The sequence below is a fragment of the Tamandua tetradactyla genome, chromosome 13 (genome assembly GCF_023851605.1).
Source record: "Tamandua tetradactyla isolate mTamTet1 chromosome 13, mTamTet1.pri, whole genome shotgun sequence".
Taxonomy (NCBI): Eukaryota; Metazoa; Chordata; class Mammalia; order Pilosa; family Myrmecophagidae; genus Tamandua; species Tamandua tetradactyla.
In genome coordinates this window covers 81,868,059-81,894,569 of record NC_135339.1, presented here as the reverse complement: position 1 = coordinate 81,894,569, position 26,511 = coordinate 81,868,059, and positions in this window count along the sequence as shown.

Below are 26,511 nucleotides of genomic sequence, written 5' to 3'. Positions count from 1 at the left end.
CTAATACCGTCCTCAATGGGGAAAAACTGAAAACTTTCCCCCTAAGATCAGGAACAAGACAAGGATGTCCACTATCACCACTGTTATTCAACATTGTGTTGGAAGTTCTAGCCAGAGCAATTAGACAACAAAAGGAAATACAAGGCATCAAAATTGGAAAGGAAGAAGTAAAACTATCACTGTTTGCAGATGATATGATACTATATGTCGAAAACCCTGAAGAATCCACAGCAAAACTACTAGAGCTAATAAACGAGTACAGCAAAGTGGCAGGTTACAAGATCAACATTAAAAAATCTGTAGTGTTTCTATACACTAGTAATGAACAATCTGAGGGGAAAATCAAGAAACGAATTCCATTTACAATTACAACTAAAAGAATAAAATACTTCGAATAAATTTAACTAAAGAGACAAAAGACCTATACAAAGAAAACTACAAGAAACTGTTAAAAGAAATCACAGAAGACCTAAATAGATGGAAGGGCATACCGTGTTCATGGATTGGAAGACTAAATATAGTTAAGATGTCAATTCTACCTAAATTGATTTACAGATTCAATGCAATACCAATCAAAATCCCAATAACTTACTTTTCAGAAATAGAAAAACCAATAAGCAAATTTATCTGGAAGGACAGGGTGCCCCGAATTGCTAAAAGTATCTTGAGGAAAAAAAACGAAGCTGGAGGTCTCATGCTTCCTGACTTTAAGGCATATTATGAAGCCACAGTGATCAAAACAGCATGGTACTGGCATAAAGATAGATATATTGACCAATGGAATCGAATAGAGTGTTTAGATATAGACCCTCTCATCTATGGACATTTGATCTTTGATAAGGCAGTCAAGCCAACTCACCTGGGACAGAACAGTCTCTTCAATAAATGGTGCCTGGAGAACTGGATATCCATATGCAAAAGAATGAAAGAGGACCCGTATCTCACACCCTATACAAAAGTTAACTCAAAATGGATCAAAGATCTAAACATCAGGTCTAAGACCATCAAACAGTTAGAGGAAATGTAGGGAAATATCTTATGAATCTTATAATTGGAGGTGGTTTTATAAACCTTACACCCAAAGCAAGAGCACTGAAGAAAGAAAGAAACAAATGGGAACTCCTCAAAATTAAACACTTTTGTGCATCAAAGACTTCATCAAGAAAGTAAAAAGATAGCCTACACAATGGGAGACAATATTTGGAAACGACATATCAGATAAATGTCTAGTATCCAGAATTTATAAAGAGATTGAATAAAGGTCTAGTATCCAGAATTTATAAAGAGATTGTTCAACTCAACAACAAAAAGACAGCCAATCCAATTACAAAATGAGAAAAAGACTTGAACAGACAACGCTCCAAAGAGGAAATACAAATGGCCAAAAGGCACATGAAGAGATGTTCAACGTCCCTGGCCATTAGAGAAATGCAAATCAAAACCACAATGAGATATCATCTCACACCCACCAGAATGGCCATTATCAACAAAACAGAAAATGACAAGTGCTGGAGAAGATGTGGAGAAAGAGGCCCACTTATTCACTGTTGGTGGGAATGTCAAATGGTGCAACCACTGTGGAAGGCAGTTTGGAGATTCCTCAAAAAGCTGAATATAGAATTGCCATATGACCCAGCAATACCATTGCTAGGTATCTACTCAGAGGACATAAGGGCAAAGACACAAACGGACATTTGCACACCAATGTTTATAGGAGCATTATTTACAATTGCAAAGAGATGGAAACAGGCAAAATGTCCATGAACAAACGAGTGGCTAAACAAACTGTGGTATATACATATGATGGAATATTATGCAGCTTTAAGACAGAATAAAGTTATGAAGTATGTAACAACAAGGATGGACCTTGAGAACATTATGCTGAGTGAGACTAGCCAAAAACTAAAGGACAAATACTGTATGGTCCCACTGATGTGAACCGACATTAGAGAATAAACTTGGAATATGTCATTGGTAACAGAGACCATCAGGAGATAGAAATAGGGTAAGATAATGGGTAATTGGAACTGAAGGGATACAGACTGTGCAACAGGACTGGATACAAAAACTCAGAAATGGACAGCACAATACTACCTAACTGTAATACAATTATGTTAAAACACTGAATGAAGCTGCACGTGAGAATGAAAGAGGGAGGAGGGCTGAGGACTTAAATGAAATCAGAAAGAAGGATAGACGTTAAAGATTGAGATGGTATAATCTAGGAATGTCTAGAGTGTATAATAATAGTGAAATGTACAAGGTACAATTTTAAAAATGTTTTTTCATGAGGAAGAACAAAGGAATGTCATTATTGCAGGGTACTGAAAATAGATGGTAATTAATATTTTAAAATGTCACCTTCTGTGTGAGACTAAAGCAAAAAAATGTTTGTTACAAAATTTATATTTTGCCTAGTGCATTTCCTAATATAACTTATGTAGATAGTTTGACTGAACACCATAAGTACTTGGAATCTCAGGTAGGACATGAGATTTTACTGGTTTGTCCAGAGTGATGCCCCGATGAATCCCAGAGTGATTCGATCAGTGAGTGGAAAAGTATCTGCAAAGCCCCCTTCGGGGAGTGGTGAGAACGGGGAGAAATTCAACTTCCCCAAGTTGAATTCTTGATATTCTCACAAGCAGTGTGGACAACCAAAGCTATAGGCTGAGCCCCCAGTCTTGGGGTTTGTTCATATGAAATGTAACCCTGCAAAGGATAGGTCAAGTCTACTTAAAATTTAGGCCTAAGAGTCACCCCCAAGAGAGCCTCTTTTGTTGCTCAGATGTGGCCCCTCTCTCCAGCCAACACAACCAGCAGTCTCACCACCCTACCCCCTCAACGTGGGACATGATTCCCAGGGATGTGGACCTTCCTGGCAACATGGGACAGAGATCTTGGAATGAATGGAGACTCAGCATCAAGGGACTGAGAAAAACCCTAGATTGAGCTGAGACTTAGCATCAAGGGATTGAGAAAACCTTCTCGACCAAAAGGGGGAAGAGGGAAATGAGACAAAGTGTCAATGGCTGAGAGATTCCAAATAGAGTCAAGAGATTATCCTGGAGGTTACTCTTATGCATCAAGTAGATATCTTGTTATTCAAGATGTTATGGAGAGGCTGGAGGGAACTGCCTGAAAATGTAGAGCTGTGTTCCAGTAGCCAATGTTTCTTGAGGATGATTGAATAACGATACAGCTGTCACAATGTGACTGTGTGATTGTGAAAACCTTGTGTCTGATGCTCCTTTTATCTACCTTGTCAACAAAGGAGTAGAACATATGGAATAAAAATAAATAATAGGGGGAACAAATGCTAAAATAAATTCAGTTTAAATGCTAGTGATCAATGAAAGCAAGGGGTAAGGGGTATGGTATGTATAACTTTTTTTTCTGTTATCGTTTTATTTCTTTTTCTGTTATCTTTTTATTTCTTTTTCTAAATCGATGCAAATGTTCTCAGAAATGATGGCTATGCAACTAAGTGATGATATTGTGAATTACTGATTATGTATGTTGTTTTATTTTGTTTCTTTATTTTTTTAATTAATAAATAAATTTAAAAAAAATTTCTGTGGGTGAGGAGAGTCTCCTCACACATGCAGCTACCTGTTGGCCCCGGGCATATTACACATATGCACTATTCTAGCCCAGCCAGCGCCAGCCGCAGTGGACTCCAAACTAAGGTGGGTTGGAGCAGCTGTGGGGAAGAACCCTGAAAAGTCCCCTCAACTTCCCCTTCAGACTCTGCTGGCTGAGATAATATTGTGTCTCCTCCCCTTGCCTCTCCTTGAGACAAGAAGCTGTAGGATGACGACACTCCTTGGAAGGAAGGGGTCCCTGGGGACGAGGATGGATTTATGGTCGCCTGTGGCTCCATGTGGGACACATTAGAAACGAGTTAAATGGACCACATGGAGGGGTAGGCAAAGCCGCGACCTGTGGGCCTGGCCTCATGGGGACTCCGATGGCCTCACGGTGTGGCCTCTGGCGGCCTCCAAGCTCCCCAGGCCCCACCTTCCCTGGGACCTCAGAGGGTTGGGGTTTGTCCTGCAGGGAAAGGACTTCATTCCAGAGAGAAAAACTGGAGGCGGAGGGAAGAGTTGGAGGGAAGTCGGGCAGGACAGAGAGCAATGAGAGAGGGGCAGGAACAGAGAGCTGGAGAGTGACAGAGAAAGGCAGGGACCCGGAGAGGCTCAGGTCAGAGACAAACGAGAGTAGGAGACAGAGAAAGACGGACCAGAAGAAACTCCACAGGGACAGAGACAGAGACTGAGAAACAGACGAGATTGCGAAACGAAGAGGCAGGGCGCTGGAAAGAAAAAGAACCAGAGAGAGAGGCTGAGAGAGGAAAGAGTGAGAGAGGCAGGCATTGTGGTGGCCGGCCGGCTTCTCCTCTCAGGCGCTGGCCCAGCGTCCCTCCCAGGACCTCTGAGGCAGGTGGGGTCTCTGGCTGTCCCCTGGGGGCTGGAGTCTGTCTCTGAGGATAAACACTGCCTGCAATCAGGAGGAACAGAGAGACTTTTCCTGCTGCCCACCCCTTCTCAGGAGGCCTGTGGGAGCCTCAGGGACGCTGAGTCTACTCGGGCCCTGGGCCTGGCTGGGCTGCCCCCGACCCAGACACGCAGACCCCTCGCCACAAAACATAGAGGCAAATCTGAGTGCCCACTCGCTGGTGGTGGGCGGCTCGTCCCCCCGCCCTGCCCACCTGGCCCTACCTGGCTCCCTCACCCTCTCCATGTCTGAGCTTGTACCAAGGGCCTCCCCAGGGCTTAGGGTTGCATCGGCAGCCTCAGCGGGGACAAGGCTCCTGGGCTCTGCCGCAACCGAGTTGCCCGTGAGGAAAACGAGATTCAGAGACTTGCCTGACAGGGCCAAAGTCACACAGCCAGGTTTTGACAGCACCAAGATTGGGAATCTGATAGCCAAGGCAGTGGTAGACACTCAGCCACCAGCAGAGGGGAAGGGGCAGAGAAAGCTCTAGGAGAAAGTAGCCAATGGTCCCTCCTACCCAGGACTCTCAGAGGCCATCCACACCGCCCAACCTCTCTTACTCTCCCTAGCGAGCTGGGTGGGGGCCTCACTTCTGCAGAAACACTTCTCCCACTTAGGGGTTTTTCCTCCTCACCAAGCTCAGTACTCAAAGCTTACACATCTCACCCCAGCAAATGTCACCACAGCCAGGTAGGGGCAGGTGCTCTTGTTGAATCAGTTTACTAGATGAAGAAACAGAAACTCAGAGAGATCAAGTATCCTGCCCAAGGTCACACAGCTAGTGAGTGGCAGAGCCAGGATTCCATCTCAGGTCTTTGGGTCCAAAGTTGGAGCTGCTAATAAACATGTGGTACAGCACTTGCAGAATGGTGGAGAGGCCCAACAAGGGGGGCATATATAGGAAGAAATGAGCAAATCCCAGGGACTTCAATATTTAGATTTAGTTTTTGAGAATGGTTTGGTATCACTGGAAAATATGCCCTTCCCTGCCAGATCTCTAGAGCAGCAGGCAATAATGGAGCCGGTATGCAGTTCCATGCCTTACTCTCATTCATATGTGTTTCTGTAATTTTTCACTATGCTTACATCTTCTCTTCTCTCTTGGTCATGATGCTTCTTGGGAGTCCTGTAAAGGTCCAGTACTTTCAACTTAGTAGCAGATCAATCCCTATATGGTGAATGAACATGAAAATGAACTGCATTAGCAGTCTAGAGAGGCAGAACTAGGAAGGGCTTAGAGGTCCTCAGGTTTATGATAAGCAAATCCACAGCCACAATTCCCCTCCCACACCCATAGCAGACATCACTAGTCAATCTGTCATTCGTTTCCATGGAGCCAGCATTCAGCCTCACAGTCTTCCTCGACACAGAGCTCCAGGCAGCCACTCCTATTGATGACGATAACGACAGAGCTGATGCTACAGAGCTGATGCTGTGCCTTGCTCGGATAGCTGTTCGCCAGGTGAGTGCACTTGCCCTCCAGCCGCTGCAGACCTGGACTGCGGGGGCACTTTTCTCTGGAGGATTGTCCCAGGCTGCCGCATCCAGAGAGGTAGGGGAAGGGGGGGACAACCTATGCACTGCAGTTGACACTCCAGAGCTCCTGTGGGATCGGGTCGAAGGTGGACTTCTGGAATCACATCTTTGTTCAGCGTCTTCCACTGCCTGTCGGGCTGCCCTCACTCCGTCAGATTCCTCAGTCGCCCAGGAATCCCCATCCCAGGCTCTACTCCTAGAGGATCTGACTTAAGACAATATTGCATGTTTGCTAGATGCTCGGCACTGTGGTCAGAGCCTTTGGGGCACTGCCACAGCCATTCTTAAGGTTGGTATTCTTTCCCCCCATTTTACAGTTGACAAAACTGAGGCCTAAAGAGGGTGGCTTTTTCCAGGTCATGTTGCTAGTGTGTTCTGGAGCCAGGATTCAAGCAAGGCTCTCTCTTGTTCCCAAAGTGCCTGCTCTTTAGCTACAAACTGAGAAGGATGCCCAGCTAGAGCTCAGAGGTCTGTATTCTCTCCCCTTCTGGCTTCTCTTTGAAGCTTTGCAAAGGAAAATTATTGAAAGTTTTGGCTTGGTTCAATTTGTGCTGCATTTGGTTTGGTTGGGCCTGGGGACCACTGTCGGGTTTGGGGTGACTTACCGACGCTCGCCCTGCCTTTGCTTCCAGCCCCAGCAGCTCCTTGCTCCAGGCCTGAGGTTCGCTGCCTGCCAGAAGCGCCCTCCTAGCTGCAGATGCCCGGAACCATCAGAAGACCACCTCCCAGGGGAGGCAGCTGCTGACCTTGAAGAAAGGGGTCACCATCTGCTCGGCCCTGTAACAGCATTAGCCCTCTGCACAGGAACAGAAGGAAGGCCCGAAGCTAAAAAAACGGGGGAAAATGTGGCTTACAGGCTCAAGCCCAGGTGGGAAAAGCAGGAAAGGGCCGAGTCAGAGTGACCAGGGCAAGAGGTCTTTGTGCTGTGTGTTCATGGGCATTTCTTTTCCAAGGAAGGATGTGGCAGTTTCAGGAGGGGCGTGCCAGGCGGTGTCCATGGGGAGGGTCTGCACCCAGTCAGGCCTCGGGGAGGCATGTGGACCAACTGACCGCCGCCCCCCACAGGCCCTCCCACCCACCTGTACAACCTTCAGGCCATGCCAGGAGGGTCTGAGAACCCCTCCCCACCCCTTCCCCGCGGGGATCAGCGCCTGCAGCCAGCTGTAGACTGCTCTCCTTGTCCCAGGGAGCAAAACCCCCAGACCCAGAGAGAGGAAGGGGCCCTGCTGCTAGTTGAGAGGCAGTGGGTGTAGGGGCTGAGTGTGGGCGTCTGCTCTAGCTTTGTTTGTGCTAAGAAATCACTGGAACCCACCAAGGGCTCATTTATAGAAGACCAATTAGAAAACAAATAATTGCCCATACATACAGAATACTAAGCAGGTAAAAAATAATGAGACAAAAACTCCATGGAACTGTATAACACAAAGAGAAAGAGTGAGCCCTGATATAAACTGTGAACTTTAGTTCATAACATAATTCTAATAACATTGGTTCATCAGTTGTAACGAAGGTACGCACTAAGGCAAAATATAACGGGGAAAACTGCATGTGAGGATGGGGGCATATGGGAACCCTCTACTGCCTATGTAAGTTTTCAGTAAACCTTGCACTGCTTGTAAAAATAAAATCAACTAAAAAAAATGGTGAGGCAAATCTCTGTGTACTGATATGAAACCACCTTTAAGATACATGGTTGAGTGAAAAAAGCCAGGTGGATAGCTTTTCTCCAGGTAAAGGGGAAAAAGGGATTTATATGCATGGAATATCACATAGGAAATAAAAACTCTTTTCTACTGCTAAGGGGGATCTTTTTACACATCTGGTAATGTAGTACTTTTCACCAAAAGAAAAAAAAAAGAAGTGCAATTAGGCAGACCTGGGTTTTGACAGGCCTGGGTTTTGAGTCCCAGTTCCATCACTTACTGGCCGTGTGTCTTGGGTGGGTTATATCTCCGCTGTAAACCTCAGGGGCCCCTTCTACAAAATAGGGAAAATATTGACATCCAAATAGTCCGGGTGGCTGGGAGAACTGAATGAGAACTGTATGGTAAGTGCAGGACCCAATAATAAATATACTTTTATTAATAAAGGTGCCGCTCCCAGGCCGCTGTTCACTAGAGGTCTGAAGCAGAGGCAAGCTCCCTTCTTTCCAAGAAGCTCAGGGTGCCGTGATGTCCCTGGCCCGGCAGGTAGAATGAAGGCTGGAACTGGGTGGTTTTCTGTAGGTGGGCCCTGTCTGGCTCTGCTGCCCTGAACACACACGTGATTCCACTTACAGCCATGAGTGGGCTCTGGTGTTTGGGGCTGGAGTGTCTGAACCACCCACCCAGGCTCCCACGGGGCACTGTGGAGGACCCAGGAAGAAACTTTGCTCTGCTCTCACCAGTGACATGACTTGGAGCAAATGGAACGGAAGCGTCCCCGCTCAGAATTCCTCAGCTCTGAGACAGGAGCTACCTGCCTCCCTTTGGGGTTGACCAGTTCTCGACCCCACTGACCTGCAGGAGGATGGACTCCCGCTGTGCTTGAGGTCCAGCTGGGGGGAAATGACCGGATTGCAGGGGATGCAGCCCGCCCAGTCCAGCCAGGCACCGAGTCCCCATCCGTGTTGCAATCCACACCCCCTCCATTTCACCATCTGTTCTATTTTGAATTCCCAATCTTTTATCATTTCATCTGTAAATATTTTGGTATCTCCAAAAGTTATGGACTTTCTTGTAACATAGCCATGGAAAGGTTTTGCAAACTGTAAAGTGCTGAACAACAGAACCTGTAGCACTTTTTCCAAGATCACACAGGAGAAATGATGAAATGTTTGTCTGTTTCACACATTTGGGGACTGAATTAACTTCCTAGGGCTGCTGTAAAAAATGACCACAAACTGGGTAGCTTAGAACAAAAGAAATACATTCTCTCACTGTTTTGGAGGCCGGAATTCCAAAATCAAGGTGTGGGCAGCACCAGGTTCCTTCTGCAGGCTCTAGGGAAGAATCCTTTCTTTCTTCCTCTCCCTAGCTTCTGGTAGCTTCCAGCCATCCTTGGCATTCCTTGGCTTGCAGCCACATCATTCCAAACTTGGCCTGCCTTGCCACAGGGCCATCTTCCCTTGGTGGGTCTGTCTCTGCATCCAAATCTCCTGTCTTTATAAGGGCACGAGTCATTGGATTCAGAGCCCACCCCCAAGCCAGTGTGACCTGGTTTTAACTTGGTTACATCTGCAAAAGCCCTATTCCAAACAAGGTTACATTTGCATGTTTTGAAGGTGAGGACACAGTTCAACGCAGAACAGGTACTTCAAAGGATTTGTTTGGGAGGAAAAGGTTCTGCTGCTAAAATGAGTTTGGTAAAACCACACTCTGCTGTACAGCCTCCTTTTTAGATCCTGGCTTTTCCTGGTGAACAGATGATTGAAAAACAACACAGCCTTGAAACCTAAAACCAATTCCAAACAGCCAGCCAGGAAATGGACTTAACTTGAAAAGGAAAAGGAAGGACCATTTCAGATCAACTCCTGCAAACTCCCTCCAAAGATGGGAGTCCACTGGATGACAAAGCACATCCTCTTCCTTTGTAACACGGAGACCCCATGAGGGCAGCTGGTCTCGACCCCACTGACCTGCAGGAGGATGGACTCCCGCTGTGCTTGAGGTCCAGCTGGGGGGAAATGACCGGATTGCAGGGGATGCAGCCCGCCCAGTCCAGCCAGGCACCGAGTCCCCATCCGTGTTGCAATCCACACCCCCTCCATTTCACCATCTGTTCTATTTTGAATTCCCAATCTTTTATCATTTCATCTGTAAATATTTTGGTATCTCCAAAAGTTATGGACTTTCTTGTAACATAGCCACAGTACTACTGTCATACCAAAAATGAAAATAAATGGAATTATTTCAGTACAACACTAAACTCTCCAATAAAAAAATAATAAACCAGCATTTGCTGAGTACCTGCAGCCTTCCAGGTTCGTGTCGCATCTCATTTAAACCACCCACTGCCCTCTGGGGTGGTTACCTATTTGTTATGTCCCATCTAAAATTTCCATACCCGCTGCCCACGCAGTGCCTATTTCTCTTCCCTGCTTTATTTTATATATTGTTAAACATATATTTAAACATTTTTTTATTTTGAAATCTTTATAGACTTACAGAAGTTGCAAAGACAGTACAGAGAGGACGCCTGTACCTGTCATCCCACCTCCCCGATGGTTATATATGCAACTGCAGCACAGTATCAAGGCTAGGGAATTATCGTGGATCCGTTGTGTGCATATAGCTCCGTGCCATTTTTGCACACTTGTAGGTTTGCATAATAACCGCTGCAATCAAGATGCACAACTACGCACTCACCACAAAGAGCTCTGTCCTGCTGACCTTTTAAAGTCAGGCTCAACCCTCTCTGACCCCACAAATCCCTAACCTCCAGCAACCACTACTTTGTCCTCCATGTCTCTAATTCTGGCATTTTTAACACATAAGTAAATGGACTCATACAGCATGTGACCTTTGAAATGGGTTTTTTTTTTTTTCCCCGCTCAGTATAATGCCCTGGACATCCATCTAAGTTGTTACGTGTAGTTAGTTCAGTGTTTTTTTTTTTTTATTGCTGAGTGGTGATGGTAAGGGTGTAGCGAAGTTTGTTTAAGCATTTACCTCCTGAAGGACATTTTGGTTTCTTCTGCTTTGTAGTTTTCTCCCTAGCATGCATGACGAACATACTCTAGAGCTGTTTATGTGCCTTGCTTATTCTCTGTACCCCTTTAAGAGTGAGCGCTCCATGAGGGCAGGACTTGTATTTCTAGGGCCAGGAACGGTGCTTGGCACGTTGTAAGACCTCAGTAAATGAGATGCAGGGAAGGTCAGGAACTTGGCCAAGTTTGCGGAGCCAGTGGGCTGCCCGGGCTGGCCTCGCACCCAGCTCCTTGGCTCCGAGCCCTGCTCTTCCCAACTCCCTGGGCCCCGGCCAAGCGTGGGCAACGCGGGCTCCCGCTACTTTGTTTCCTTTGGCTTAAAGGACACTGTCGGGGCTTTCAAGTGGAACTTTACTGACAACCCACAGCACCCAAAGGGAAATGAATGAGGGAAACTGAAGACTTATAAAATGTCGTTGAGCTTATGAAATAGAGAGATTCTTTTCTTTTCTTTACTTTTTTTTTTAGTGGGTGGGAAAATCTGATGAGATAAAGAATATAAAATTCTTGGGATAGTACCTGGGACATGGTGTGTACTAAATAAATATTGGTATTTTCCAACTTTTCTTTCCTTCTTTCTCTTATAAGTTCCTAGATCTGTATGAGGCACTATAGAGGTACGCAAGAAGTGTAAAAGGCAGTTCATGTTAACTAAGGAGGTTGGACTTAAATGTAAGGCCATGGATAGAACTGAAGGCTGTTCATTAGTGGGTCTCTAAGTAATACTGTCATAATGAAGGTGAGCATGACTGAAGAGATTGTGTAGTCATGTATCCCACTGATTAGCTACTACAGTAGTTCCTGCATGAACTCTTCAAATGTATGAATCTTATACGAAGAGTTTATAATATCTAGGTATGGAGGAAAAGTACTGTTACATGGTATGGGCTATGTTTAGGAGGAAAACATCAACAGTTCCATAGTAATATCAGGAATAAATAATGGAGAGGGGGCAGGACAAGAATTAAGGGGAGGTTTGGGTTTTCTATTTGGCGAAGTTGTGCTTATCAAGTTATTTTTCTCTTGGGAGCAATGAAAATTGTCTACAGTTGAGAGTGTTGATGACCACACCATTAAGGGAGGATAATGTGGGACACGGACTGTGGACTGGGGTGGCTCCAAAGGAAAAAAGAAGCGGAACTGATACATTCCCTGGTGGATTGGGCCTCGCCAGGAACAGCACTAATTATAGATTTTTCAGATATGTGGAGAATTTAAGAAGAATTAGTGATAAGAATATATCAAATTAAACCAACAAGAGGAAATTACTAATGTCAGAAAGAGAAAGCAAAAAGGTACAAGAAAGTTAATTTATGTTCAACAATGAACTTCTATAGTAATAATAATCTGATATCACACTTGATGCCCAATGGATGAAGGTGGCTGAAGGATCCATGACTGAGAATAGTGAACTGTGGTAAACACATACTGATTGAAAATTGTGATGCCACAGGAAGGAACGAAGTCATAAGGCATGCAACATTTTGAATGAAACTGTGGGGCATCATGTGGTACAAAATAAGCCAGAAACAAAAGAGCAAACATTGCATGGTCTCATTTAGAAAATACATATAAGAAAATTGGGGTCTAGATTGTAAGCTCTTACAGCAGTCACATTTAGTCCAGAGCTGAAATTGCTATTTCTAGGTTTTGAGAGGCTGTGCTGTATGTGTATAACCTGGTATTTCCCTGGGACACTGGGTATCTGTGTGATACCTAAGACTCAGACTAGGAGTTCTGCAGTTCTGAAGGTCAGTAATACCACACACAACAACTGTTAAAGAAATTGAAAAAGAGATCAGACTTCAATTAGAGATAAGAAGGCATTTGATAAGGTCAAAACTAAGGTAAATCAGAATACAAGGGTAAGGAGGACATTGTTTGTACTTTAGAACTTCACTTACTCTGTGAGACCAAAGGAAGAAAGGTTTACTTTGTCTCAAACTTAAATTTTCTGCAGCACATAATTTAACTCAACCTGTCATGATAGATCATTTAAACTACCCAACCAAAAGGAACCCAGAATGGAAATCAGGGCTGTAATTCAGCATAGCTTAATATAATGCTTGGATACATCCCAGAGTATGTTGAGTGGATAATTAAAAAGTATTGGCAAAGTCCCTTGAGGAATGGTAGAAAAAAAAATATGGAACCATTAAACTTTACCACTGGGGAAACCCCTGATACTGTCTCAAATATTAGGGACTCCCAAGTCAATAGATCAAGCCCTTGATCTTGAGACTTGCTCTTGTGAAGCTTTAAGTAGTGGAGAAGCTAAGCCCACCTATAATCATGCCTAAGAGTTATCTCCAGAGGACCTCTTTTGTTGCTCAGCTGTGGGCTCTCTCTCTAAGTCCAAGTCTGCAAGTAAAATCATTACCCTACCCTCTACACAGGACATGACATCCAGGAATGAAAGTCTCCCTGGCAATGCAGGATATAAACGTGAGGGATGAGCCTGGTCCAGGCACCATGGAATCAGCAACACCTTCCTTACCAAAAGGGTGTAACTAATAAAGTATCAATGGCTGAGAAAGTTCAGACAGAATCGAGAGGCTATTATGGAGGCCACTCTCACACAAGCTTCAGCTAGATATTGCATTTATCAAGGTTTGCCAAATCCCAACCAAAACCATTCCTGCCCACCCTAAAGAACACCTAGAGCTTTATCTGAGATTCTACAAAGGTTCCATGTACTATGATAACCTTCCAGAAACCTACAACCTCCAGATGGGTTCCTAGGCCAGATAAGTCCTGAAACCCAGAGGGGCCAGCCTCTCCAGAACATCAGCTAGTTCCATCCTCCTATCCCATATTATCAACAGCCCTTGCCAATATGAAAAAGTTAGAATGGGCATAACTCAAAGACCCCTAAAGATTGGGAGAAGGATCAAAGGAGAAGGAGTTATAACAGAGAAGACAGGATTTAATAAATGAGTATGATTGCCGAGTCATTATATTGATATTTCTTTTAGTCTCTAGTGCCTTGGAGCAGCTAGAATGAAAAACATAAAATTGTGGAACTGTACCCCATACCAAACTCTGAAATCTGTTCTATAACTAATTGTTGCAGTGTGCTTTGAAATTTACTGTTTTTTATATATGTGTTATTTTTCACAATAAAAATTTTAAAAAAAAGCAATTCATACCCCTATAAAGTGTGTAATCTAGGGCGGGCCACAGTGGCTCAGTAGGTAAGAATGCTTACATGCCATGCCTGAGGACCCGGGTTCGATTCCCGGTGACTGCCCATGTGAAAAAAAAAAAAAAGAAAAAAAGTGTGTAATCTAGCTAGGGGCACAGACGCCTAACAACACTTAGTAAGCAGTGAAGCATGATTTATGTGTAAAATACTACTAATATAACAAACATACTAGTACCTATTACTGTATGGTGTCCTACTGCTTCCATAACAAATTAGCACAACCTTAATGGCTTAAAACAACCAAAGTTATTCTCTTATACTTCTGGAGGGCGGGTCGGCAGGGCTGTGTTCCTTCTGGAGGTTCTAGGGGAGAATCTGTTCCTTGCCTTTCCGGCTTCTATCAAGAGCCCTCCCCCTCCCCGCCCCATTCCTTGGCTCATGTCCCCAGGCCCCTCTGACCTCTGCTTCTGTTGTCACAACTCCATCTCTCTCAGAGCCTTCTCCCTCCCTCTTATAAGTCCCCTTGTGATTACACTGGAGATAACTCCGGATAATCTCCCCCATCTTTCTCACAGTCATGAAGTCCTTTTGGCATATAAGGGAACATTTTCACAGTTTCTGGAGTTTAGAGCATGGACATCTTTGGGGTGGGGGCTGTATCCAGCCAGTCCCACTGCTGACTGGAAAGGAGGCAAGGCCGTGGAATGGTGAAGAGCACAGGCTTTAGAGCCCCGAGTCTCTAGTTCTCACCCATCTCCCCACTCACTAGCTGGTTGACCTTGAGGAAGTCATATAACGTCTCTGAACCTTAGTTTTCCCACCTATGAAATGGGAATAGCGCTAGTATCCACCTCCTGTTGCTGTTGAGAACATCAAGTGTGACAGCACATGTCCAGTGCCAGCCGGGGGGCCGCGGCGTGGTGTGCACTTAAATGATGGCCTTGCAGACGGATGCCAAGGCTCCTGAAGGCCAGCCAGGGCCAGCTGAAGGCCTCACAAGGCTGCCCCTGCTCCAGCTGGGGAAGGAGCAGAGACTCTGAGGTGACCATTGAAGCCCAGGGGTTCACTTCTTCACTTTTCCCTCTGCCACTCTCCATCGGACACCCAGGCACTACTGGGGACCAATGGGCTAAGGGCTCCACCTGTGCAATCACTGAAAAACAACTTTTTAAGAGAATTTTGACCTCACCATAGATGAGTATGAAACCCCAGACTGGAAGCCCATTTCACCCTGTCTGAGGATCAGGGCACTGGTAATGGACATTTCTGAGCCCAATAAAAAGTGGGGCAAAATAATTGGACAGACACTTCCCCAAAGAAGATATATAAAGGGCAAATACACAAAAAGATGCTTAACATCACGAGTCCTTAGGAAAATGGAAATTAAAACCATGATAAGATAACGGCCCCATTAGAATGGCTAAAAAACAAAACATAGCAAACAAACAAAAAAACCCAACCATGCTGGTGCTGGCAAGGACTCATGGCCACTGGAACTATCAGGCTTTGTTGACCAACAAATCTACTCCCGGGTATTTGCCCGAGAGAAATGAAAAATCATGTTCATACAAAAATCTGCAAGCAGAAGTTTAGAGTGGCTTTATTCGTAAGTGCCCCAAACTGCAGGCAACCCAAATGCCATTTGTCTAGCGAATGGATGGATAAACAAAGTGGATGGAGCATCCATAACTGGGTCCCGGGGGCTAAGACTCAGTGACAACAAGGGACAAACTACCGAAACCTGCAGCCACACCGAAGAATCGCAAATGCATTATGCTGTGTGAAAATGCTAGACTAAAAGCCTGCATTCTGCCTAACTCCATTTATATGACATTCTGGAAAAACAAAAACACTGTGATGGGAATCTGATTGGCAGTTGGCAGGGCTCAAGGGGTGGGGAGGGGGTTTACTATAAAGGGGCAGGAGGGCACTTTTGGGAGAAATGGAGACTGTCCTGTACCATGATTGTGATGGTGGGTATATGCTCATATGCAAATTTGTCAAAATGCATCAAATGAGGGTGTGATCTAAGAAAGAGGAAAGTCTAGGAAACAGAGGATCCATCGCAGGCAGGAGGTAGAAGGAATTCCCAGGACGGGAGTAAAGGTGAGTCCAGAAGTGCAGCAAACCCAGCAGGAAGACAGGGGGCCTCCTGGAGGGACATCTCCAAAGGAAAAAAGAAACAGAAGTGATACATTCCCTGGAGGGTTTGGCTGTGCAGGGAACAGCACTAACTGGGGATTTTTCAGTTGCGTGGAGAATTTAAGAAGATTTAGTAATACGGCTATATCGAATTAAACCAACAAGGGGAAATTACTAATGTCAGAAACAGAAAGCAAAAAGGTACAAGAAACTTAATTTATGTTCAACAATGAACTCCTACAGTAATAACAATCTATTTATTATTAATCAAATAGTAATTAGATTATTAATTGAATTATTATTTATAGTTAATCATTATTAATTAATCAAAAAGTGTACCATAACTATTTGGGGAGGTTAAGGGACAATTTTAGTGTGCTAATCTCTCAATTCCTTAACAGAAAAGCCATCAATAATATCTAAACTTGATATATCAAGAAAAAGCAGTATAAATACATTACTTAGAGGTGTGGGTGTAAATATCAAGAAAAATCTTCTACTTGAGTTGAATGTTATTATTCTCACAGGGTAGAACTAGCAGGTGGGGCGAGGTAGGCTGGGAACTGCTGACACTTGAACTTTTTGACTTATATCATGTTGACTTATAACATCCTGGCATATATTATATTGATAAAACATTTAAAATAATAAATGGAAACAAGCTTAATATTAGGAGACCCCACTACCATCCTTTGTCTTGGCTGCTACTCGTCCATCTTCCCAGCTTCCAAATAGCTGGTGGGAACTGGGGGCAGGGAGGAGCTGGCATATACAGGTGCTGGGGTCAGGCACCTCCCCACAGTCCTGCCGAGGCAGGGACAGCTCTGGGCACCCACTTTGCCCACCCTTCCTCTCACCTTTAGGCACCAGGAAGTAGACCAAGGATGGGCTTTGAAGGGTCATCCAGCGGCAAGTTGTCAAGGCTATAAGATAGCAAATTCCTGCCCAAACAGGGCCACTGATTCTCGATGTCCCATGAGCTCTCTCTCTCTAGGAGCTGGTGTAGAACACATGGAGACCACAGGCAGTTGGCAGCCGGAGGAGGGCCGAGAGGCCATGAGCTGGGCAGACCTGAGGCAGCCAGGAGCAATGGCCTTCTGGAGCCAGGCCTGGCTCTCAGGGTTCAGAAGCTCTGAGGTGATGGGCAGACACTTGAGGTCCGGCCTGAGGTGGGCAAGGTTTACTGGACAAGGAGCCAACTGCTCAGAGGCCAAAGCTTGGGGAGTAGATGCGTCACGGGCTTGGGGAGTAGATGTGTCACGGGCTTGGGGAGTAGATGTGTCATGCCACGGGGCAGGCCCAGGAGGTAGGGGGCCCAGAGCCACCTTGAAGCCATTCCTCTCATCTGGGGCCCCATCTAACCGCAGTCCTGTTTCCAGTCTCTCTCGTGGCCACTTGAGCCTTTTAACTCCCAGCACCAAGTGAAGCCACCAGAAGAGGTGAATTAAGTTGGCGGTGAGCTCACGAGGGCCCCAGGGTTGGAGGGCCCCTGACCTCTCTCTCTGGCAAGCTGTGTCAAGACTAACGTCAGGGACAGTGAAGGGCTGTGGAAGGAGGATATACGGAGTCCAAGCAGCTCACACAGTGGATGCACCACTATGCATGCACACCTCTGGCTATTCTGGGAAGAATGGATTTTATGCTCAGAAAGCACTGGGTCAAATCCCAGCTCTGCCACGTCCCAGCTAAGTGACCTTGGATGAGTTATTTTAGCAAACAAACCACAGTTTCCTCATCTTACATGACAGGGCAATACCACGGCCCTACTCAACAGTCCTTTTAAGGATGAACTGAGACAAAAGCAACAACAGCCAACATCTCTTGGGCCCTCCTTCCCTGGGCTAAGAGCTCCTGCTGAGTCGCCTTAGTGACTCCTCACAACAACCTTATGCGTGGCAACTGTTGTTATTCCCATTTCACAGCTGGAGATGCTGAGGCTAAGAGCCCCACGCCAGGACCCCGCTCCTGGATATTCCGACAACTGGAGCGGCCACCTGCACCCATAGTTTTTGAAAGTTCTTTAGGGGACTAGAATGAGCCTGAGCCCTTCTCCAACTACAGGAAGGGTCTCCCGACCCTCCCTCGCCCCCACCCCCATTTCCTTGTCTTGCACTCTGTAGGAAGCACCGCGAGGTGGCAGACAGAGCCCTGGGATTGGGGCGCCAGGGTCCTGGTCCCGTGGGCTTTACTGCGTGTCTGGTTTTCCTCAGCGCTATCTGCCCTGCCTCTTCTCCCTTTCTCTCTACTCGCCTGCCCTGGACTGGAGGTGAGAGAGAGCCCTCCTGCTCCTCCCCTTAGCCACGGTCCCAGAATTCTTCACGGTTTTCCCATCCATGCTTAGGGGGTCTCGTGGCAGCCCCACGCCCTACTGGGGTGCCCCGGGCTGAGCACGGAGCAGCCCTGCCCCTCTCTCCTGGCCCTGCTCTGCCATCAGGGGTAGGCACCCTCATGGGCCGGGCCAGGGGGTGCACACTGGGGGGCTGAGATGGGGCATGGGGAGGGGATTCTGGGTGCAGAGAAGCAGAGAAAGCAGGTTCATGGAGGAAAAGCTCAGGAGAGGCTCATAATGTGGAATCTGAGACCCTCAGAGAGAGAGAGAGAGAGAGAGGTGCTAGGCCAGTTCTCAGCTAGCTCCCTGGGCCCATTTCCTGCCCTGGATTTCTGTGAGATTTCCCAGGTTTCTTTTGATATATTCCCTTTTTTCTTAAGCTCATTAGCAGTTATCTGCAATGAAGATAATTCGACAGAGACAGAATGGCTCGGAGGCTGACCACGGGGCAGGACCAACCCAGGTGTGACCAGAAGTTTAGTGGCTGAAGATCACCCATTTCTCCCAAAGGACACTCCAGAAGGCTGAAACAGGTTTGTAAGAGGCCCTCGCATCCGAGGAAACAGAGCCCCTTCCCCTCATGACCAGGCACCACCTGGGTGACAGCTGGAACTCCCGGTAAGTGCTGCTTGGGCTCCTCCCAGGGATCCTGGAGGTTGGTTTCCAGGAGGAAGGTTTAAACCAAATCAAACACATGCTTGTTAAGAACGCCAGTTTCTTGGCCCCATGTGGGACTCCTGGGGGATGGAGCCTGGTAATCTGAATAAGTGCGTTAGGGCAGTGCTTCTCGAACTTGAGTCTGCAAGCTAGGCTCTTGTGCAAGTATAGATCTGATGGGGCCTGAAGTTCTGTCTTTCTGACAAGCTCCAATGTGCCATGTCGGTCTAAAGATCACAGTTTGGGCACAAAGATTTAGGTGATTCTGATGCACCTGCCTGTCCATCATTCCATCCATCTAACCATCCATCCATCCATCTAGCCAACCATCTGTCCATCTATTCTAGAGCACCTGGATTTCATAACTCTAAGGGAGTACATAGACTACACTATAAATGGTATCCCTGGAATTTTTCAGCCTCCATTCATTCTTTCACTTATTATTATTACAAATGGCTGCCTTCTGATCAAAGAGAAAATAGAAAGGAGGCAAGGTAGGTGGGAAAAGCTGAACCAGCTGCAGCTGTCTGGTGATGGTTGGAATGGGGAGGAACTGCGCCCGGCACCCAAGTCCATGGCCAGGAAAGTCCATGGTCCCATGGCCAGGAAAGGCCAGAACAGCCGTGGGAGTTAAAGGCTTTGCCTCAATGATCCCAAGCAAGTTCACTCTTTTTCAATGTCTTTTGCTTTATCTTATAATTTCATGCAAATTTGAATTCCTCTCCATGGTTTATAGATTTAAAAAAATAATGTTTTAAACTAGTTATGGGTTCCAGGAAAATGTTACCTGTTGACACCGTGCCTTCGTACCAATTGGCATCCCTGGGATCCCTTTACTTTGTCACAGCTCTGTAAACCCCAGGTTGCAACTGGTGGGTAAGGTTTGTCTAGTCTTCCCACTTCATAGATGAGAAAACTGAGGCCCGGAAGAAGAAACCTGATCAAGGTCACACAGCAGGCAACAAATGAAGATGAGGTCACGGTCTCCCTCATTTTGGGGGCCGAAAGACTATTTTCCTCTTAGAGGGAAATCCATCCATCCAGGATGGGTCACAGCTCTGACCCAGGTGGAGATTCAGATTCCCAGCCTCGGGGAGGTGGGATAGTCCACCTGAAGCATCAAATGGTTCCTAGAGGGTCAGGGCAGGTGTGGGGAGGGTTGAGCTTAGGACTGAGCATGAAGGGATGGCAGACCCCACAAACCCAGGGCCTCTCGGAGGGAGAGAGACACCTGTGCCTGTCCATTTTAAAGCTTTTTAGATTAAAAAAAAAGTCTAAATGCCACAAAGATAAACAATTTGTAAAATCAAAACAGATTGCTACCGTGAACAAATTCTTCCATCTAACACATGCACAAAGAATAGCGCACATTATGAGATAATGATAGAACTAATTAATCACATATTTAATCACATTATTAATCACATTATTTCATGACAGATGGTATCCAGTGAAGGAGCACGAACTTAAAGTTGTTGGACGAGCCATCCTTCAGTCTCATGTGTATGGCTTTGAGGCTGGGGTCCTGTCCATGAGGCCCCCCGACAAGGTAATGGGGCCAGGTGACCCCTGGGTTCCAGGCCTTCAGGAACCAGTGGCCTGATTTCCGTGGAGGTCAGGACAGGTGACAGTCCCTCTTTGCATCCCTTAGGACTCATCTGAGGTAGGGAGTGAAACTGCAAAGTGCTCAGAGCTCCTCCGAGGTCAGGATACATCTCTAGGTCAAGCAGGCTCCATCCGAGCAGACGGCTCACGGTTGCCAGGCCTGGGATTTCACACCCAGCCAGATTCCTAAATCCCACAGAATTGAGGCCGGATGTGCACAGCATTTGCCATCAGCCCCAGTGGTTCTCACACCCGATGATCAAGGGAGAGCTAAATGTGTCTGCTATGATCTCATGAAAGGGAGTGTATTTGGGCAGGATTCTTTTTGGTTGCAAATAACAGAAAATCAATTCACACTAGTGGGAAAAAAAAAGGAGGGTGGTGTAGGGAAAAATTTATCGGCTCACGCTCCTGGGAAGCCCATCAGGGCAGCTTGCAGGATTGATCAAAATGGTTTAGGAACCAGAGCCCAGGGGATAGGACCGTGGGTCATGAACCTGCCCGTCTCCTCCTCTGTGTGGGTGGCCTCATTCCCTCCTGCTGCAGAGAGGCTTTGCCTAGCCAGACACAGAAAAAAGAGTTTCTTTCTCCCATTATCTCTGTGTCAATCTCAGGAAAGATTCTGATTGGCCTGGATTTGGTCATCGAGCTTGACCCAATCCTCTGCCAGTCGTGCTGCTGGAGAATGGATTATTATGGTCAGCCTGGGTCATGTGCCACTCCCATGGCCGAGGGGACAGCATTTGCCATCAGAGGAGGGGGCGTGCTGGCCAGGTGTTTTAGAAAAAAACACCCATTGCCACAATCTTCTAGGGAACTTCCAGAGGAATCCTGGTGCATCTGCTATTGCAATTCTCACGCTTTGTCTTGACCTTGTGTCTGCACCTCTCTCCCCTACTCACTAGACTGTGGGTTGTGGGAGGGCAGAGACTGGACCCTTTTCACACCTGTGTCTCAAATGCCTAGCACCATTTGGCACAATGTACCCATGGCAGTTTAATATTTATTGGGTTTTTAGCTGGGTCAGCAGCTTGGTTATACCATATTTAAGAAATAGAGGCAGAGTTGGGGGATTATTCCAAGAGTCTTTGATTCTGTAAATAGCTTTAGGAAGCTGGGCCCAATCGCCAGCATTTCTAGGGCAAATTATGTAAGCCCAAATCACTGCTTTGGGAACACTGAAAAATATATAGGTTCTTCCACTTAGTCAACCACCCAACAAATATTTATTAAGCCCTCACTATGCTGGACTTTGTGCTATACGCTGAGGCCCCAGAGCAGGGGACTGTCTGCCTTCACAGGTCTTGCATCTTAGGGGGGAAGAAGTCACAATAAAATGCACGAAAAATTACATTTGGGATGTACTTGCCATCTGTTGTCATTTCTCCTTTGTTCTCCCATTGTCAAAATATAAGCTTCAAAAAGTTAAATACCTGCCTTTATACAAATGTAGGATGAACGTGTGTCAAAGATTTATAAACTCATTAATGAGGGAACCAGTAAGAAGGTAAAATTGGTCAAAGGAATAAAATAGGGTATCAACAGTCATTTAAAGAGGAGTGTCAGAGTAAGATTGCTAGATTCTATCACAACTGGTTAATGTCCTACAGGGCAATAAAAATCCATAATCCTGAAGGCTACATCTTCTACTGGATGGAATTGATTTGTCTCTCTGCCAGAGAAGAGCTTCAAGTTCGCATGTAACATCACGCAGTTTGAACCCTCACTTACTAGTCAATGGCAAAGTCAAAGCAAGCTACACTCCCTTAGTTAAAAAAAAAGACTGGCCACACCAAGGGTCTTGAGATGAGCTCACCCTGGATAACTTGGCCCTAAACGTACTGACAAGTGTCCTTGTAAGAGGTGGAAGAGGAGAGGCATTTACGCATGAAGACAAGGAGGCCATGTGACCACGGAGGCAGAGGCTGGAGTGATGCAGCCACGAGCCAAGCAGGGCTGACAGCCACCAGGAGCTGCAAGAGGCAAGGGACAGAGTCTTCTTTAGAGGTTCCAAAGGGAGTGTGACCCTGCTGTCCTTGATTTAGGACTTCTAAATTTAGGTGCTTTAAGGCACCCTGTTTGTGGTTATTTGTTGGGCAGCCCTAGGAAATGAAGACAGAGTAAGTGGAACACTCCTGCTTGCTGTGGGATTGCAAAGATGGCAAAGCCCCTTGGGAAGTTTGGCAGCTTCTGAGAAAGTTAAATCTACACCTATCATGTGAGCCAGCAATCCCACTCCTAAGAACTTACCTGAGAGAAATGAAAACATGTCCCTTAAGACTTTTACCAAATGTTCATAGTTGCTTTACCCATAATAGTCAAAAACTGGTAATGCATAAATGACCTCCAACTGGTGAAGTGATGAATTGTGGTGTTTTTACGATGGAATACTACACAGCAATAAAAAGGAACGGACTACCCCTATACACAAGTGACACAAATGCAACGACGACACGTGTTTATGATCTTACAGTTCTGGAGGTCGGAAGTCTTAAGTGGGTCTCACTGGGCTAAAACCAGGGTGCTGGCGAGGCTGCATTCCTTCTGGAGGCTCCAGGGAGAATGTTGTCTAGACTTTCCCGACCTCTGGAGCCCGCCTGCACGCCCGGGTTCACAGCTCCCCTTCTGCCTTCAAAGCCAGCAGCAGCCCCTTGAGTTTTTGTCACACCGCATCACCCTAGCACCAGCTGTTGTGCCTTCTGCTCGTTCTACCTTTTAGGGCCCCTGTGATTGCTCCAGGCCTGCCTGGATAGTTCAGAACCCTCTCCTCACTTAAGGTCAGCTGACCAACAACCGTAATTCCACCTGCGAGCTCGTCACAGGTTCCCGGGTGCCCACCAAACTCCCTCAAGTAACTCATGGTCCGAAGTAGGAAGGGGCAGATGGTGAACCACCGAGTTCAGCAGAGTCTGAGTAAGAGCACATGGAAGGACAGTTGACCCAGGTAGGCAGGAGGTGGCTCCCCAGAGGAGGGGAGGACAGGTGAGGGCCTGGGCGAGAAGGAGGGGTGAGCCACGAAGAGGGCAGAGCGGGTTCCGGGAAGGGCCCAGCATGTGCAAAGCAAGAAGGCATAACACCCAGGGAAATGCAGGTAATTCAGAATCAGCCCGAGTCCGGAGGGGGAGTGAAGAGAGATGAGGCTGGACAGGCAAGTGGTGGCCACACAGGGGACTTCATTTGAAGGTGCTGGGGAGTTACGGAGGGTTTAAGTGGGAGAGCAAAGTGGTCACTGTGCTGTGGATTGAGATCCTGGCTGCCTCCCTCTTTGAGGTTCACCTTCCTTCGGCGGGGAGGGGCTGGTCATCCACTGGGCAGGCGCTTGATGCTGTCAGCACCTCCCGGTCCCGTTCACCCTGTCCTGGGTCCTTGTCCCTCTGCTGCTGGCTCCTGCCTGGTCTCCCTAACCACCAGGATCGTGCCACCCCCCACCCCCCGCCAGGCAGCCTCAGCAGAGGGGCTTCACCGCCCCACTCCCCCCACCCAGCACAAGGCGCTGCATTTCTAACAGATTTTCCTGAAGGTGGGGACCTAGAGGAAATTACATGGCAGAGTGAGAGGGCATAGCTGGAAGCCGGACCAAGAAGATGTCCTCATCACCCAAAGATCCAAAGAGTGTCAGCTTCCGAGCCAGGGGTGGGGTACTTCAAGGAGGCCTCAAGGCTGACCCTTCTCTGGGAGGGTCCCAGAGCCAACCTCCCCCTCCCCCCAGCTTTCCAGGCATGATTGGCCTTATTTTCTGAGCTGACCAGCTCTGCCCACTGAGGTAACTGGAGAACACGATGCCTGCAGGGGGTCTGAATTTCTCCGAGTGTTCTCTCCCCAGAGGTCCAGCACCCCCGCCAAGTGGGGTGGGCCCTCCCCGCATGCCCCCTGCAGCAGCCCCCCACTCAACCCCCTGCCCGGGCCTCCCTCCAGTCTCCCAGGCAGTAACCGTCCATCGGTTGCTGCACCCCCGTGTCCCCCTGGGGTTTCCTCGGAACCGGGACCCACCGAACCCGAAGCAGGGAGGAGGGACTTTTCATAACGTTCAGACTCCTCTGCGCTTGGCGGGCGTTTAGGGACGAGACCCGGCAGCTTCTGCTTCTTTCTCGGGCTCCCAGCGGGGCCGGGTGGGCAGAGCGGGCCCAGGCCCAGCTCCAGGCCGGCCGACCCGAGGCCGCCGTCGGCTTCCCAGACCCGGAGGGGGTGCCCCAGGCTTTGCACACAGTTCCCTCTCGACGGAAGCTTTCCCCCCACTTCTGTCGGATTGATTTGTCCGCCGCCACCCCTCTCACTCCCACCCCGTCTCGACTTTGGGGCAAAGCTCGGTGGATGAGGGGCGGGGAGGGGGGAGAATGGGGGGCTGCAGGGGACACGCCTCGTGTTAGAGTCTCAAAGGGAAAAGCCGGTTCGAGTGATTCTTAGTTTGACGAATGCTCGCTCGGGAGGCCTGTCCCTTCCCCGGGTCCCTGGGGAGACTCAGCAGTAGAAGGGCCACGCCCCCCACCTGCCGGCCACGCCCCCACCCGCAGGCCACGCCCCCACCCGCAGGCCACGCCCCACGCCGCCCACCTGCCCGCGTGCCGAGCCTGCCCGGGCCCGGCTTCTTGCCCCGGGAGACCCTCCCCCAGAGCCCGGAGCCCGCGGGGGGCTGCGCTTTGGAGCCTCCGCCCGCCCCGGACGTCTGCCTCCCCTCGGAAGCATCTCACAGGCGTTTCCGTCTCTAACCCGCCTTCCATCTGTTCTTCCTCAGCTGGGACCCCGGGGCCCAAGCGTCGCTATTAGAACCCAGGCAGGAGCCCCGCCCCGGCTGCAGAGGACGGAAGACGACGCAGCTCCGTCTGCCTGCAGGGAGGATGGCCTGGGCCGCTCCTTGATGCACCTTGAAGCTTCTAACGTGGTTTCTACCTTCGGCTTCAGTCCGGAGATGTAGAGCCCTGGCAAGAGCTGGGCCCCTCAAAGAAAGGAAGAACCTTGGGGAATGTGATAAGTGAAGGTAAAAAAAGATTCTTTCCTTATTTTTAATTGTTCTGAAAGATAAACTGATTTTTAAAGCCCAAATTACAAGAATGCATTGTGTGATTACAGCAGGTGTAAAAGTAAAACATGACATCAATTGCACAAAAATGGGAGAGAGGAATTGGGAATGTGCTGTTTTGAGGTCCTTTCATTACACCACAGAGCTGTATAATATCATTTGAAGGTAGACTCGGATTATTTAAACCTTATGGCAAGTGCTAAACCTTTTTAAAAAGGGAGGTATAAATGATAATTCAATAGAAGAGTTTAAATGGAATAATAATAAATGATCAGTTAAACTCCAAAGAGAAAGAGGGAGAAAGGAACAAAGAACAAATGGAGCATATAGAAAATAGCTAGCAAGATGGTAGACTTCATTCAGACCATATTCATCATTACTGCAAATGTGAATGCTATAAACATACCAGGTAAAAGGCAGAGGTGAAGAGATTGTCTAATTGGATATGTAGACAGGACCAACTCTCTGCTGTCAGCAAGAAATCCACTTTAAATATAAAGTGATTTTCATAGGCTTGGAGACTGCATTTCCTACTATTGGCTAAGAAATGCCCCCTACCCCATTTGTGGCAATGTTGTATGGAAGCCACTGATAATTACCCAAATTGCTGACAGTCTGGGAACAACCCTCAAGACCTATCCCCCTTCAGATGCAACCTGCTGCCCAGGATGCTATAAATATTTTTGAAAGCCAAACCTAGAACACTGACAGTGAGGAATTGGGTTTAAGAACATGAAGTTTTGGAAAACCTGTATTTTATGCACGATTGTTCTGTTACCCTGCAACTTCTCGAATAAAAAAATTTTTTAGTTAAAAAAAAAAAAAGAACATGGGGTTTGCCATGGATTTCATCTGTGCTCCGCCACTTCCCCATGCCTTAACTCTGACAAATTACT